Here is a 15,009-nt window from a genome sequence, read left to right on the forward strand (position 1 = left end):
TATCTCATTTATTCTTGTCTCTGTTATTGGCTACTTTTCTAATCAGCTCCCCTCGACCTACATTAATAGCTTCAATTATAAACCAATTCTGGGATAGTTACGTGTTGGATTGTGTCTCCCCAACTCCACCACTAATTTATATGTTGAAGTCGTAATTCCCATTACCTCAGAAAGTAACTGTAATTGGAAACAGGATCTTTAAAGAAGTAAATAAGTGCATTAGTCAGGGTTCTCTAGAGGGACAGAGCTAATAGGATACATATGTGTACGTACACACACACACGTACATTATGTTATATATGTATATATATGTTTTGTGTGTGCATGTGATATGTGTGTGTATGTGTGTATATACATATAAAGGGGAGTCTATTAAGTATTAACTCACATAATCACAAAGTTCCACAAAAGGCCATCTGCAAGCTGAGGAGCAAGGAGAGCCAGTCCAAGTCCCAAAACTGAAGAACTTGGAGTTTGATGTTTGAGGGCAGGAAGCATCCAGCATGGGAGAAAGATGTAGGCTGGGAGATTAGACCAAACTAATCTTTTCATGTTTTCCTACTTGCTTTATATTCTAGGCATATTGACAGCTGATTAGATGGTGCTCACCCTGATTAAGGGTGGGTCTGCCTTTCCCAGCCCACTGACTCAAATGATCTTTTTTGACAACACCCTCACAGACACATCCAAGATCAATACTTCAATCAAGTTGACACTCAGTATTAACCATCAGAATAAGTGAAAATGAGGTCAGAAGGGTGGGGCTCTAATCCAATAGGTCTAGAGTCCTTTTAACAAGAGAAAGAGTGTGTGTACACTGAGAAAAGGCAATGTGAGAACACAGTGAGACAGGAACCCTCTGCTAGCCAAGGAGAAAGCCCTCTCCAGAAACCGACTCACCAGTACCTTGATCTTGGACTTCTGACCTCTGAAACTGTGAGAAAATACATTTCTGTTCTTTTAGCCACATAGTCTGTGATATTTTGATGTAGAAGCCTTAGCAAACTAATGTACTACTGACCAAACCCTCCTTATATTGAAGTAGAAATTATGTAATAGCTTTCAGGTTTGCTCCTTATTTTTTTGCAAACACTATTTGCCTATGCTGTGGATTCTATCATGAATAGTGTATCCAAGAATTTTTAATTACTGTCTTAAATGCTTTATAAGTTATAGTTGTTGACTTAAAACATTAGTTCAAATAATGGGACTCTGGCTCCATTTCTAAGTTATGATCAATTGCAAATTTCCTTTGTAATTCATTCTGGTTCAATTCCACTAAAATTTATCTGCCAAGCTTTATGCTAAGTATAGTAGCTTCCCATATTTGTGAGGGACCTGTTCCAAGACCACCAATAGATGCCTGAAACCGAGGATAGTACCAAACTCTACATATACTATGTTGTTCCTATAAATACATACTTATGATGAAGTATAATTTATAAATTAGGCAGAGTAAGACATTAACAACAATAACTGCTAATAAAATGGAACAATTATACAATACACAGTAATAAAAGTTGTGTGATTGTGTTCTGCATCTCAAAATATCTTATTATACTATACTCATCTTTCCTCTTGTGATGATTTGAGGTGATAAAATGCACATGTGATGAGATGAACTAACATAAATGACATAGGCATTGCGACCCAGCATTAGGCTACTAATGACCTTCAAAACAAGCACTATGATACCCTGACAGTGGATCTGAGAACCCAGATGACTACAAAGCGACTAACGGGTAGGTAGCATAAACAGTGTGAATATGATGAACAAAGGAATGATTCACATCCCACGCTGGATGAAGCAGGACAGCTTGAGATTTCATCACAGTGGTCAGAATGGTGCACAATTTACAACTTACGAATTGTTTATTTTTGGAATTTTCTATTTAATATTTTTGAATCACCATCGACCATGGAAGCCTGAAACTCATGAAAGGGAAACCTTGATAAGAGGGGACCATGCTAGTATGCTTGTGTGGGACTTGCCTGCAGTTCACCTATATGACTAGTACTGAAAAGTGGGTGTGCCCTCTAGGTTTTTTCATTCCTGGCCTGGGCAAGGGATACATTTAGGATGAAGATGCTGACATTTCGTACTTCTAACCCTCCTGAGTAAATTATACAAGCCACAGTAATAGCTTGAGTATATAGAAAAAAGAAAAGTGACATTTTTCTCCCCAGAGGAACCAGACAAATAAGTAACCAAGGCAAAGCCGAGAGCTAGTTCAGTTTCTTAAAAGTGACCTCTGCCCATTTCATTCATTTGATCTGGGCACTATTCACAATAGCAAAGACTTGGAATCAACCCAAATGTCCATCAGTGACAGATTGGATTAAGAAAATGTGGCACATATACACCATGGAATACTATGCAGCCATCAAAAAGGATGAGTTTGTGTCCTTTGTAGGGACATGGATGCAGCTGGAAACCATCATTCTTAGCAAACTATCACAAGAACAGAAAACCAAACACCGCATGTTCTCACTCATAGGTGGGAACTGAACAATGAGATCACTCGGACTCAGGAAGGGGAACATCACACACCGGGGCCTATCATGGGGAGGGGGGAGGGGGGAGGGGGGAGGGATTGCATTGGGAGTTATACCTGATGTAAATGACGAGTTGATGGGTGCAGCACACCAACAAGGCACAAGTATACATATGTAACAAACCTGCACGTTATGCACATGTACCCTACAACTTAAAGTATAATAATAATAATTAAAAAAAAAAAAAAAGTGACCTCTGTTCTATACCTAAATGGTATTCCTTATGTTGTAAATTACTCCTTTTATAGTTTAAGTTCTATTTGTGATATTAATGTGAAGCCCAAAGCATTTTCTCAGAAAGATCGCAAAGAATATTAGGTCATCATTTTCTATGTCCAATTTTATTGGTCATTCAAAAGTAATTACTAAGTTTACACAATTACAATTACTCTGCAGAATAATTATAAGTGCTTAAGGAACTTACATGTCACTTGGAAAAAGATGAAACAAAATTATAAAGGTTTAAAATGGAAAAATCTATTATCTGGCAAATTAGATAGTATAGACTAATCCTTATTTTCAGCTCCAGTTGACCCCATATATATTCTTTTTTTTGGATGCCTTACAGGCAATATAATCAACTTTAAACAAAAGAAAACAAATCAATCATGCTTTTCTCTACAACTTCCTGAATCATGTTTTTTTGTTCCTGGCATTATACTCTACTTCACCAACCAAACTAGGAATTTTGGAGTCCTCTCTGACTTGTTCCTTGTATTGACCTCCCCTTCTACACTGGGGGAAGTGAATCAGTCTCATCTTTCATTAGCATATAAAATGACAGAGTAGATGTGAACAGTTCAAGATAACAGTTGTTACTTTTTTAAACTACACATATTTGTGAATTGTTATAGTAATTAAAATAACAAAGGCTAACACTTGTAAATCCCTATTTCTTTTTTCCACTGCAGATTTTATGAGTCCTGTCCCCTTGGTTTCATCTCTTCAATCCTGCAGATTTTCCTGCATCCTTTCTCTCTTGCCATTGGCAATTCATCTTACAAACTACTGTCTAATTATTTTGTCTAAAGCAAATATCTAACCAAGTGAACTCTCTAAACTGATTTTAGTTAATCTGTAACTAAAGTCCAAGGTGTATTGTGTTGAGTGTTGGGTAGGTAGGTGGGAACAAAGGTGAGAAAGGCCTCGGAACATACACTAATAAATGGAACACCAGTTAACTTTTTAAAAAATTAATTCATGTTTTGAAAGATAACTTGGTGCTGTATACTTTTTTAAAAAGGGTTGTTTGCTTTTGAACATATAACATATTTTATTCTAACCATTTTCTCCAGGAATTGTCTCTTGCTGTAATATTGGTCCTTATTCTTGGCCTGCTGAACAGTGGAATAACTAGGAGAAAAATCCCAATGACTGTGTCTGTGATAGATACTGATTTGCAGTCTGTGCATGGAAATTTTTAAAAAGCTCCCCATGTGACTCGAATGTGCACGCAAGGCTGAAAACTGTAGCGTTAAAGGAATGCTATTCTCTTTTTCATCAAGTTATACTCTTACATTTTAACACAAGTTTTACCTAGGTGGTTTTCTTTGATGTAAACATTCGAGACTTTAAGTACAATATTATTTACTAATGTATATATATTTTAATCTGATATGCTTAACTGATTAATACAAGGTAGATTGCCTTTCTACAGGAAAGAGACACAGATCTTATTTTTTTCCAGACATACTTGCTACAATAACTATCTGAGTAGTATCTAGAGATATGCTGACCAGTACAGTAGCCATTAACCCCATGTGCTACTGAGCACTTGAAAATATGTTTAGCTTTTGTGCCTTATGCATCCATACTGTGGCTTCAGTGATCCCTTAAGCCCACTGAATTGATTATCTCAAAGCAATACTTGCTCTGAGTTTGGTATGTCTCCTAGATAGAATATCATTCTCTTTCAATTAACAATAGGCATAGCAACAAAACAATAATGCATCATTCTTTTAAAATTTTGGCACTCTCCCAGCTACTCAGGAAGCTGAGGCAGGAGAATGGTGTGAACCCGGGAGTGGAGCTTGCAGTGAGCCAAGATCCCACCATTGCACTCTAGCCTGGGCAACAGAGAGAGACTCCGTTTCAAAAAAAAAAAAAAAAAATTGGCACTTTCTATAAAATTTAAATGCACACATTTTTGAGAAAAATTCTACATCTAGGGATATATTTGAAGTAAATTATTTAAATGAAAACAAAAGCAGATTTTCAATTATGCTCTTAGCATCTATTAATGAATGAATGAGCACATATAATATGTCATGAACTATAATAAGCACTGGGAATAAAATGGTAAGCAAAATAAATTCAATGCATGCCATCATGGAGATTACAGATTAGTAGAAAAAAATTAAATATTCACACAAATCATACAATATAATCGATGAAAGAAGTATGAAAATAAATACAGAATGCTACGAGAACATGATGATGGAATGTTTATACTAAGGTATTCTCAGATGAATATCATGGAGTTGGTGACAGTCACGGAAACATTTTGAACATAAATAGGAATACTACATGAGTTGGGATTAACAGGGAAAAACTTAAACTAAAAGGATGAAACCTAGTTTGTGAGATCAGAGAAATACTCCCTAAAGAAGGGGCATTTCATTTGAGAAGGAAAGAGTGAAGGGATATGTCGGGAAAAGAAAAATTTTCCATACAAAGAAGGTTATATGTACAAGGATATGAGCAAGAACATTTGAGGGATCAAAATAAGGTCATTGTGGCTTAAGCACAGTATTTCTAACTCTGACAGAAACTCTTAAATATGACTAGTAAAGAGCAAATTAATTATTACCAATCTTATAAAATGCACCTTTGAAGGACTAATTACGCCCATGTTGCAGGTGATGGAATTGAGTCTCAGGAGAAAGTAATGACTGTGTAAGGTAACCAGAAACTCTGCCTTCCAGCCCAAGCCTGTTTCAAGGAAAACATAAATTCAACCTCCAAACTCTCCCTCGTTCTCTACCCTGGTTCTTCTAACAGGTCCCTGGGTCTTCCTCTCCTTACTCCTCTGCCTGCAGGCCTGTCACTGGCTACTGCTGCAGGAAACCTAGGCCCTCTGCTCACCCCATTTGAAAATACTTATAATATGTAATATGTGTGTAATATGTATGACACTGAATGTTATAAAATATGTTTATAAATAACTCATAGATGAGCTGTTGCTAACTGAAAATATAGCTCAATATAAGCAAATAATTCATATCACAAAAATTAAGTAAGAACAAACAATTTGTGAATATTCAGGCTGTATTAAGAATACTGATAGAAGGCCTACACTCTTCTTGAGTGTTTGTAGGATACATTTCAACAGGTAGGATAAATGAAAGAATAAAGGCCAAAAGTGAAAAAGAGTTACTACCACATGGATAGCACCTCATGTTACTGCCTGGGATATGCAGGGAGAGCTTCACTGAAAAAAAGGCCTAGTATCTACCACGATCATTCATTTTTGTATTATTCAACAATTATTAATGGAGCATTTATCACTGCATAGAGTTATTGCCCTATCAGTAATATAGCAGTGAAAGAGTATAAAATTATTCACTTTTATGGAGTTCCTGTTCTAGTAGACTCTAGAATACTAAAGCAAATATAAGTCTGGAGTATAAACTAGTAAAAGAGCCTGAAAGAAACTGCTAAGAAATAGTGAGTAAATCTAGAAAAATATGGTATCAGAGAGAGAGGGGTGGAACAAAGAAATATTAAGGAGAATATAGTCACTGGGATCTAATGCTACATAGATTAAACTGAAAAGTGTCTTGTAGATTACTTCCCTGGGCCTGGAAATTCACGTGTCCTACTGATTAGTGTATTTTCAGTAAATATGTACACAGTCATTATCATACAATGCATATGGTGATACATGCCATAGAAGAAAAATAGCATATGAATATGTTCAGAAGGAAGACAAACATGAGTGTGAGAAAACATGCACATGCTCTAGGTGCAGAAATAAAACATGAATCTATGAATGTTCCTGTTACATGAGGCTGAGAGAATCAGGAATCTTTTTGCAAGGGCTTTGATTATAACTCGAAGACTCCTGCATATGCAGAGTTAGTTATGTGATCCTAAAATGATCTCAAAACAGCTCTACAATTCTCTTGACTGCAAGAGTTTTGAAAAACAGGTAAAAATGTGTACTGCATATTTTATTGCACACCTATTCATTCCTCTAAGGAACAGAGTGTTTATTCTAATGTCGTTGCTGGTAAACACACATAAATATTTAGCATAATTCTTGATGTATAGTGAGATGTAAAATGTACAATATTCAAGCAACACAATATATTCAGTAGGCTTTTGTTGCTGAACTCAATAGGTGACATTGCTGTTGCAATCTAGTGCACTTATGCTTTCAAAACAACAAGAAACATTTGAGGTACTATGTAAGAATGTCAGTTGCATTAAAATGATCGTGGAAAATTTCTGATTTGTTTGTTCTTCATTATTTTTAAAAAATCTAACTTGTATTAAATGGTGTTAGCATTATTTCCTTGCTAGTTTGACTCTGTAAACAAAGTATGGTAGAGAGTTTCTTTTCTCAGCAAACCTGCATCCCAACGAGCCATTATTTAGTAGTGATACTGTCTTTCATGTATTTATGTGTCTCAGCATATGACAGTGTGAATATGTAGTGCTAAGATTTATTGGATAGGGTGTTGCCCCATTTTTATTGCATCACTTAGTTTTTTTTTTCTCTTCTTTTCTACAGATAAAATAAATCAAACTCTTAGTGCCATGAAATCTAATTGTACATCTTGCAATTCTGTATCATCATAAGAGAATGCTATACATGTACAATGCTTTATGTGTTTGAATGGTTTACTTGTCTCTTCTGTAAGATAATACAAATGACAATCAGCTTAGAAAGCCACACATGGCAGATTTTCATGGAACTATTATATCAGTTTAGGTGCTATATATGAAACCTGATGAGCCTAGTAATAACTTTATAAAGCAGGGTTATCAAAGTAGTGCCGATTTCAGCAGGAAAGAGAGTCATCCACAACTGGAAATCTCTGTAGACTGCCAAATTACCCAAAATCCTATTCTGCAAAGCAGTAATCTTTAATGTTCCAATAAAAAGTAACTCTTTTTGGGATAGCTATTGTGCTTCTAATTGAACACTCAGAAAGTAATTTGCATAAAATTGCAAAGGACCACAGGCAAAAAAAGCTGATAAAAAAGGTAATTTAAGATGACTGAAAAGTCATTTGCTCCTATGTTACTCTGTCTGCATTTATTCTTCATTCAACCCTCAAGCACCTAGTATGTGCCTGGTACATACGAGTCACTGGCAATGAAGATTTATGTAAATGATGAGTTGATGGGTGCTGACGAGTTGACGGGTGCAGCACACCAACATGGCACACGTATACATATGTAACAAACCTGCACATTGTGCACATGTACCCTAGAACTTACAGTATTATAATAATTAAAAAAATGGCACCAAAAAAAAGAAACATTGCTTGAATCCGGGAGGCGGAGGTCGCAGTGAGCCGAGATCATGCCACTGCACTCCAGCCTAGGAGACAGGGCAAGACTCCTTCTCAAAAAATACATATGAATAAAACAAAATAATAAAAAATAAAAGAAACACCCTGTACCCAAGAGGAATCTATATTTTGCTGCTGAGACTAGTTACTAGGCACTAAGAAGACTAACGTTTGATAATTTTCATTAGAAAGGTATACATCAAGAACATTTTATTGGGGTTTTGAGAACTTAGGAGTGATGTGTCAAGGAAGCTACTCAGATGAGGTGATGTTTGATGAGTTAAAAACAAAGATGGGGGATTGGAGAGAAGACATTCTATGTAGAGGAAATGTCATGTGAAACACACAGAAAATGAAAGAGCCAGGTACATTTTGACATAGAAAATCGTTTACGTTGGCTAAGTATGGGGAGAAATGAGAAAAAATCGGAGATACAGATTAGAAAGTTAGAGGGTTAGTTATCAATACATTTTTATATCGTATTAAATACTTTAAATTTAATGTTGAAGACAATTAGAATCTATTAAAAATTATGGTAGAACACGTTCTAATCTGATTTGCATTTAAAAATCAGTGTGGAGTACACTTTACAGAGAGGCAAGAACCAAGACCTTTTATGAGACTCTTGCAGTAATCGACATGAGTGATGATGTGCGCCAAAGTTAAATTAAAAGAGTAAAATGGAAAGAAGGGAATTAACTATGAGATATTAAGAAAGCAAAATTGATACAACCTGGTGGAAGAAAAAAAAAGAGTATGGAGCTACATATTCATCCCTGTGGAAAAACTGATGTGCCTTTTAGTCAGAATTCAGATTCTATCTGAAATACGACATGCTATTTTAATTTTGTAAAATATTAATTAAATAAAGTGCTTTGATATCTTTTAGTTAAATTGGTTTAAGCAATTTTTTATCACCATTTTTGGTAGGACATATATGCAATAATATATATGTCTTAAGAAACTAAGTTTTTGTTAATACTGGGCCTGATTTTGCCCGTGTTTTTCTGTTAGAAAGAACAAATGAGCAAATATCTACAAGGTTTTTAATTCAGTGCCTGGCACATCTTGGGTTTTATTATCTTTTATTTATCTGTCTTTATAGTTTTATTATATATATTTGTGAATTACACTATAATTATACTGGTTTTTAAAGGAACACATGTAAAGGAGAAAACAGCAGTGTATGTTTCACATGTGTTTTGGTTGAGTACATATCTGAAATTGCTAAATCAAAATTTACAAACAAATTATATATCCAGTCCTTACATTTCACTACTTGATGAAGCTTTGAAAGTTTCCTGATATTTTACTGTTGTTGGGAGTGATGATATTTAGCATATGTTAAATATGAACACAATTGTTTATCCATTTTATCTGTATTTCTTTGTATTTATGAATACTTTGGCACAATTATTTTTAATCATATAACTTTTCTACGTTTAAACTTTCTTAAGGGAATAAATTACAATTAATTAAACTATGTTTTTAGCCTTAAAACAAAATTCACATAGACCTAAACCTAAAAGAGGAAAAATTGCATCAAATTCATACTAGAAAGAAAACATCTTGGTAGAACAAAGAACATTAATTTGGAATCAGAAAATTCTGTGTTCAATTTCAGGTATATATTATCTCAAAATAACCTCTTCTACTGCCCTGTAGATACCAAAAATAAAATAAAATCAACTGACTTCTATAAACCTTATTCTGAACCTTCATAAAACCAAGCTTTGGAGGAAAATCATTATTCACAGTCCTTGGTTGTTGCCTAGTCCTTTTGTTTGTAGTTTTCTTGTTGACAGGTTTGTTAATCCATTTATTTTTCATTGATTCTTCCAATAAACATGTATTTTGCATCTGCTCTATGCCTGGATCTGAGTTAAGCATGAACAATATGATCATTATAATAATAATGCACACATGCATGTGTTACCCTGTCCTCGGGAAAGTGACCATTTATTTTAATTCTTCTCAAACTCTCTGTAGTAAAGGAGCTTTTATTTCCAATACATTGATAATATATTTTCATAGAACACGATAAAAATATGTTACTAGAAGAATGACCTGGTGAAAAGGCATTCAAAATATAGATGGTGATTTTTATTATCAGATTTTCACAGATATAAAATCAATGTTAATAATTGTCATCGATACAGGTATATCATAGGAAATGGAAATATACCAAATTATAAAAATTGTGTTCATAACTGTTCCTTTTACTCTACAACCTAAACCCAGCAATCCCATTACTGGATCTATACCCAGAGGAATATAAATCATTCTACAATATAGAAACATGCACATGAAAGTTCAATGCAGCACAATTCACAATAACGAAAACATGGAATCAGCCTAAATGCCTATCAATGACAGATTGGATAAAGAAAATGTGGAACATATACATCAGAGAATACTATCCAGCCATAAAAAAGAATGAGATTATGTCTTTTGTAGAAACACGAGTGGAATGACAGACCATTATCCTAAGCAAAGTAACTCAGGAACAGAAAACTGATTACCACATGTTCTCACTGATAAGTGGGAGCTAAACAATGAGAACTTATGGACAGAAAGAAGGGAACAACACACTGGGGCCTGCTTGAGGGTGGAACTTGAGAGGAGGGAGAGGAGCAGAAAAAATAACTATTGAGTACTAGGCTTAGTACCTGGGTGATGAAATAATCTGTACAACAAACCCTCATGATTTACTTCTATCACAAATCTGTATGTGTACCCATGAACCTAAAATAAAAGTTAGAAAAACCGTGTTCATTGAAGTACATTTATAGGCAATTAATACAGAGAATATTACATTGACATCTTTTAGTTGCGCACCTAATTATAAAATATATGTAGCATATTTTTCTGAAATGTGTTCACAAAATAGAAAAGGAAATTTTAATATAATTTCAGTCCACTAAGGATACTATTTATTTAATAAATTACAGATTCATGAGTCTCCCATGAATAGATCTTTATACTGATAATAATCAATGTTGCATCAGATTCATTAAGTGATAAAAACTTCAAGCAGATAGTCAATATTAAAATAATCACTTATTAAAACTTGCTAAAACATAAAATGTAACATTTTTACACTCAGATTTTATCTGCTATTGAAAATTGTGTGTGCTTTTTCCTGAATGGAAATACTATTATTATAAATATACAAGATATAGAATAAGTAAGTAGGTTTAACTAACATTACGAAGTTAGATCCAAACTTTTGTTTTAATCTTGCACAAACACTAAGAGCTTGTTTGGTAGGACAAACATTTATAGCCACCATACGTCTGCATTCAATCACATTTGCTTATGATCGATGTCTATATTATCCCATAATTAAACAAATAATATATGATTTAACAAATTATATATATTTTTATAGCATCAGTAATCATGTTGTTTATATTGGCTAACAATTTTTTCATAGCAAGGTTTTCTTTTTTTTTTTTTTTTGAGACTGAATCTGGCTCTGTCGCCCAGGCTGGAGTGCAGTGGCCGGATCTCAGCTCACTGCAAGCTCCGCCTCGCGGGTTTACGCCATTCTCCTGCCTCAGCCTCCGGAGTAGCTGGGACCACAGGCGCCCGCCACCTCGCCCGGCTAGTTTTTTTTGTATTTTTTAGTAGAGACGGGGTTTCACCGTGTTAGCCAGGATGGTCTCGATCTCCTGACCTTGTGATCCGCCCGTCTCAGCCTCCCAAAGTGCTGGGATTACAGGCTTGAGCCACCGTGCCCGGCAAGGTTTTCTTTAAGAAGGAAGCAGTCTTCATTTCTATTTGAGCTTTAACTCCTTAATTTGCAAAAAAAAAAAAACCAACCCCTCTGTAATAACTGTCATCGCAGATATCTTGATTGCTGAATAAAATCCTACATAAAACATACAACTCCAAGCCAAATATTTGTGCAAGTAATTCTCCATATTCTTATAGACTTCAAGCTTTTTTGTTGTCAAAAAAACTAATTTTTTTCTTTATATCATTAGACTTCAAATGACACATTTTAAAAAAACCAAAAGGTAATTTTAACATCTATGCATTCATCAAGTTGCAAAAAGAAACACTTTGCAAACCATATTATATGAGTATTTTTGTCCCAATAATTAGCTGATTTCTAAATACGTTATTCTCTGATGTCCTAGAAGAGTAATATTAGATATATCTCTATAAAGGCTTATCCAATATTTTGATGCAAAATATTCAATGTAGCTTTTTCTTAATCTATTCACAATTGCACATTTTTTTTTTATAGTTTAAACAACTCAAGTCCTACTTTATAAGAAGCCCTCACAACTTAATGATGTATCCAAAATAGTGAGCTTCTATCTTGCTTTTGTCGGGTTTTAAAAAATAATACACTTTGTTACAAATAATTTTGGGGATTTAAACTTTTAAAAATATTTACACAATGTTGCTTTATGCTTTTATAGTTTCATTGTTTTAATCTATACTACAAAAAAGTCGATGTACAAAAAAGGTTGATGATTTTCACATTTCATACTTCACCATCAATTATAAAATCACTGCCAGTATATGAGGGATTGTACTTCTATAAACGAACACAAAGTATTTAGTAGTCCATAATTCAAAATCAATTCCATTATAATTGTTTTGTTATTACTGCCACAGTCAGAAAAATGTATAGCTTCCCTTGGGCAAAAACAGGAATAAATTAAGGGTCAAATAAATAATATAAATTATATACATTTAACTTCCTTAATTTAATTAATGTTAAACTATACATTTATTTTATTTATGTATTTTTTTTAAATGGAGTATCGCTCTGTCACCCAGGCTGGAGTGCAGTGGTGTGATCTCAGCTCACTGCAACCTCCATCTCTTGGGTTCAAGTGATACTCCTGCCTCAGCCTCCTGAGTAGCTGGGATTACAGGCATGTGCCACCACACCCACCTAATTTTTGTATATATTTTTAAATTATCCTCTAAGTTCTGGGATACATATGTAGAATGTACAGGTTTGTTACACAGGTATACATGTGCCATGGTGGTTTGCTGCACCCATCAACCTGTCATCTACACTAGGTATTCCTCCTAATGCTATCCATCCCCTAGACCCCCATCCCCCAACAGGCCCTGGTGTGTGATGGTCCCCTCCTTGTGTCCACGTGTTCTCATTGTTCAACTCACACTTACGAGTGACAACATGTGGTTTTTGATTTTCTGTTCCTTTGTTAGTTTGCTAAGAATGATGGTTTCCAGCTTCATCCATGTCCTTGCATAGGACATGAACTCATTTTTTTATGGCTGCATAGCATTCCTTGATGTATATGTGCCACAGTTTCTTTATCCAGTCTGCCACTGATGGGCATTTGGAATGGTTCCAAGTCTTTGCCATTGTGAATAGTGCTGCAATAAATATACATGTACATGTGTCTTTATAGTAGAATGATTTATAAACCTTTGGGTATATACCCAGTAATGGGATTATTGGGTCAAATGGTATTTCTGGTTCTAGATCCTTGAGGAATTAACACACCATATCCCACAATGGTTGAACTAATTTACACTCCCACCAACAGAGTAAAAGCATTCCTATTTTGCCACATCCTCTCCAGCATCTGTTGTTTCCTGACTTTTTAATGATCTCCATTCTAACTGGTGTGAGATGGTATGTCACCGCGGTTTTGATTTGCATTTCTCTAATGACCAGTGATGATGAGCTTTTTTTCATATGTTTGTTGGCTGCATAAATGTCTTCTTTTGAGAAGGGTCTGTTCATATCCTTTGCCCACTTTTTGATGGGGTTGCTTTTTTCTTGTAATTTTTTTAAGTTCCTTATAGATTCTGGATATTAGCCCTTGATCAGATAGACAGATTGCAAAAATTTTCTCCTATTCTATAGGTTGCCTGTTCACTCTGATGATAGTTTCTTTTGCTGTGCAAAAGCTCTTTAGTTTAATTAGATCTCATTTGTCAATTTTAGCTTTTGTTGCCATTGCTTTTGGTGTTTTAATCATGAAGTCTTTGACCATGCCTATGTCCTGAATGGTATTGCCTAGGTTTTCTTCTAGGGTTTTAATGGTTTGAGGTCTTATATAAAGTCTTTAATTCATCTTGAATTAACTTTTGTATAAGATGTAAGGAAGAACAAAGCTGGAGGCATCACACTACCTGACTTCAAACAATACTACAAGGTTACAGTAACCAAAACAGCATTATACTGGAAGAACAAAGCTGGAGGCATCACACTACCTGACTTCAAACAATACTACAAGGTTACAGTAACCAAAACAGCATTATACTGGAACCAAAACAGATATACAGACCAATGGAACAGAACAGAGTCCTCAGAAATAATGCCACACATCTGCAACTATCTGATCTTTGACAAACCTGACAAAAACAAGCAATGGGGAAATGATTCCTTATTTAATAAATGGTTATGTGAAAACTGGTTAGCCATATGGAGAAAACTGAAACTGAATCCCTTCCTTAATTTTTGTATTGTTAGTAAAGATGAGGTTTCACCATGTTGGCTAGGCTGGTCTCAAACTCCTGACCTCAAGTGATCTGCCTGCCTCGGCCTCCTAAAGTGCTGGAATTACAGGTGTGAGCCACCACACCCGGCCTATAAATGTTTTTAAATTTAAAAAAAATCGTAAAGAAAATATGCAAAGGATGCTTACATATTCTCAGCTGTTTATGGACCTTTGAAGTATAAATAATTAACCTTAAAGTATCACAGTTTGGAATATGATATCTCTGTGCATTTCTAAGCATATCAATTGACATGCAATTTACCACATGTTTAACAACAAACTTATTTTTTATTTTTATTTATTTATTTTTTTTTGAGACGGAGTCTCGCTCTGCCGCCCAGGCTGGAGTGCAGTGGCCGGATCTCAGCTCACTGCAAGCTCCGCCTCCTGGGTTCACGCCATTCTCCTGCCTCAGCCTCCCCAGTAGC

The sequence above is a fragment of the Macaca nemestrina genome, chromosome 14, assembly GCF_043159975.1.
Source record: "Macaca nemestrina isolate mMacNem1 chromosome 14, mMacNem.hap1, whole genome shotgun sequence".
In the NCBI taxonomy this organism is placed as follows: Eukaryota; Metazoa; Chordata; class Mammalia; order Primates; family Cercopithecidae; genus Macaca; species Macaca nemestrina.